We start from the raw sequence: 3,803 nt of genomic DNA, 5'->3' as shown, positions 1-3,803 counted from the left end.
CCACAGTATGTTATGCATGGCATACAAGTTCATAATGAAGAACCCTTATGATAACATCAATTTCATTTCTTTTTCTTTGAAGCAGAATATTTGTTTGTGAAAGGGGAGGTAAAAGAAAATAATGAAATATTGGTAAACAGATTTTGGTTGATATATCATACTGTACAGTGAAATTTGCTATTGTTATATCCCTACTCACCTGAAGGACGGATAGATCAGGCAAATCTCCAGTCAGGCCTTTGTAGAGTGTGTGCTCCTGCATATCCACAGGTATTTTAATTCAAACATGCAACATATTGTAATAAATCTACAATATTCAGCCTTTACCTTACACCCTTGGTTGTTGCTCTACACTTTTATTATATTAAATACTTATTTATATAGCTTGCTCACTGTATAATCATGATAGCCTAATACTTATAACACAAGATTGCATCTTAAACGAATGACTGAGTTGAAAACTTGAATAAGAATGCATTTTACACAGAGGGGACCAGCTAGGGAAACTTACCTGCCTACAATAACTGTTTTCATTTGATTTGAGTTACATTAAACATGAATAACCTTAGCCGAGTCCCCAGGAACATCGGGAACACCGGGCTATTAAAGTAACAAGCCTATAACTGCTGTCTTATCAATTCTAGCTTCACCATACACTCAAACTGTGAGGTTTCTCTGTTTTCCTCATGGACCTGTAACACAATGCTCTGACAGTGACTTCACCTTTGCCCTGATCTTTATTAGAAACTGAGAGGAGAGCAAGTTAATATAATTGATATTACAATTATCACAAAAATGAACGAACAGTCTGCTTTAAAACTAAGAAAAAACAAGCTTCTATACTAACGTTACATTAAAAATGAACACGTGGCGAACTAGCTAAGCCGCTATCTGCCGGCACACCACATTAGATTAAAATACTTACCCTTGTAGTTGTGCAGATAACTCGATATGTAACTCGATATGTAGAGTTTAAAGCCCTTGTCCCTCTTGCTTGTCGGAGCAGGGGACCAGGAATCAACAATGCGATGAACATCGCTGACGCAAATTTTCGGAAGATCCTGGAGACATCGAAAACAGACATTTTGTGCGACGTGCAAGTAAACCGTAAAAAGATATGCCGACTTCTGGCGACAGCGGAAGTTCGTCACTACGCTTGTGCACGTACGCTATTTAGTACTCCACAGTTCACAGTCTTTGTAATGTGTTTTAGCAATACATTTAACATTTATAATGTGTTTAGATTTTTTTTTTATTGCCTTTACAGGGACTTTAACACTTTCTTAAACATTTGTACAGGTCATAATTGCAAATGAATCCCTTACCTACAAAAGGTAAAATAAAAAATAAAAAAATCGAACTGTGAAACCAGAGGATAATTAAGCTTTTTCATTGAGTTTATCCTTCATGTCAAAATGGGGATTTTCATGTTTATGATAGATATCACCATGGTTGCAAATTAATAAAAAAAAATATAAAGTATACCAGAGATTTTGGCCATGTTGCAGATGTCTTTCACTGTTCACTGATAGTCAGGCATTGGTGAAAAGTCTAACTTCATCAATTTATTCTGCTAAATTGTTCATACCATGAATTAAATATCTATTTTAAAACCTAATCAGAATCAGAAAGATATTGCCAAGTAAGTTTTACAAAAGGAATTCTTTTTGGTTTATTGGTGCATGTCTCAAATGTGCATCAATCAAAGAAATGTAAACAATTTTCACCTAAGTGCATAAAATAATTCAATATATTTTACATATATTACTGTATAATCGCTTCAGAGTTTCAAAGTAATTAAAATGTAATTTCCTAAACCTTACCTTGTCATGGAATCAAGAGTCAAGACTCTGTTATAAACCCTAATGGCTTTGGAGCAAAAAATAATAATAGCCAACATGGCTGGTCGATTTTGAGAGTCTAAGCTGTCCTTGTATTTCAAAGCGGCTTGCCGCCAGCCGGCCGCGGTCGATTAGCCCGAGGCAACCGCCAGAGAAAATGAAGCAGGCGGCCCGCCAGCTTTTCGCGGGTGGCATCTCGCAAGAAATGGGAGTGACGAATTCGGGCGGCAAACGTTTCATCCCTGCCAGTGGGACGCACCTATAGCCGACAGCTTAGGGTCGGCGGCAAAAAGAAGCCGTGCGGACATTTTTTGCTATCTGGGTCCATGGTCGAGGTAGATGCACATGGCTTGAGGTGTTGAGGCCTGCCACCTCATGGTCAGCACGACCAGCACAGAGGGTCAGGGGAAAGAGCCAGGGGAAAGAGAGACAGTAAGAGTCGGGAAGTGTCTTTTAACTTCTGCTGGAGGTCCCTCCTCTCAAGTCTGGCTTGACCAATGAGAAAGGTGCAATTTCCAAGCGTTTAGAAGCTGACTCATTTGCATGATTGGGGTTAGTTAAAGTCCCTTTATGCTCTAATTAATTTAGCAAATTTTATATATAACATTGTGCAGGATGTCACACAAGGATTAATTCTGTAGGAAACATGATACTAAATAATTTTACATTAGCTGGTAGTCCTGTCATAAGTCATGCATAAAACAATATACAGTACAAAAAAAACACTTTACAAGACAATAATGATCCTATACACAATGTCCTGGGGATACACAAGTGAAATTATAGACAGTTTGTCTATAAGAAAAGTCTGTCGTTCTGGGTTTGAGTCTATATCTTATGGGGGAAAGATTGCTCTGGCATGCAGCAGCTAACTTCCTTAGTTAAATGCTTTGGGCATTTTTTAAATGCATAAAATGTTGTGAATGATGTGGGCATGTATAGGGTGTTGTGCGCTGAGGCATATGGGTGAGCTAATGTCTTGTTTGTATTTTCTTTTCACATTAGCATCTACCGTATTTTGTTGCAACACATTTCAGATATTGTATTTTCTTTTTTTCTTCTTTTTTTTTTTTCATAAATATGGTATATACGGACCAATCGAGTGCTGTTTTTTCTCTTTCTTCAAAAAGCCTTCAGAATAAAAACCCCAAAATGTTTGTAAAAGCATTTTTGTATCCAGTGGTGATTATTTTCAACCCACCGTCTGTATATGTAAGTAATGATATTGCGACAATAGTTGGCTAATGATTCTTTTGGGAAACACAGAACAGACATGCAAACCATTTTTGGGTCATGACCCAGCAGTTGAGAGAAATACAGAGCTACAACATGCCCTGAAACTTATACTGATAGTCAAAAGTCTGGCTTTTGAGACAATGTTCTGCTGTACAAAAAACAGGTCTCTGACATCCTATTTGAAACATTGCAGGTTTTACAGAAATGTGGATATCATGGCAGGTATGAAAGGCTGATCTTAGAAATATAATGAATTTACCAGAGTCTATTACACTGTACATCTGACAGTTTGAAGGTCCTTCGCCTTTTAAGTAAAGTGAGTTCATAGAGCAAGCAGCAGAGATGAATCTGAATTTGGGGCTTGCTCTCTGCTGTCTGGCCTTGGGGAAGAAGAGAGGGAGGAGGCCAGGGGCATCATCATCTTCTGCCCTGGGCTTTCAGAGACATGATCACAGGCCTGGCAGCTCCTCTGACAGCACTGAAAAGCTTGTGATTGAAGATGTTCTGTAAGCAAGCCAAGGAGGAAGAGATAGACAGATAGAGAGAGAAAGAGAAGGTGGAATATGGTCAGAGGGAATTAAATAAGCAGTCAAACTGTCAAGTGAGTCGTAAAATAGCTCCCACTTTGCCGAAGGAGACTGCTCATCCTCACCTGACAGTGGTGTGCCGGCAGATAAGGCTCTTCCTTCCTTTCTTTCCCTCCTCACTTTTCTTCTTTCATTTGTG

The sequence above is a fragment of the Xyrauchen texanus genome, chromosome 30 (assembly GCF_025860055.1).
Source record: "Xyrauchen texanus isolate HMW12.3.18 chromosome 30, RBS_HiC_50CHRs, whole genome shotgun sequence".
NCBI lineage: Eukaryota > Metazoa > Chordata > Actinopteri > Cypriniformes > Catostomidae > Xyrauchen > Xyrauchen texanus.
This window is presented reverse-complemented; position numbering follows the sequence as displayed.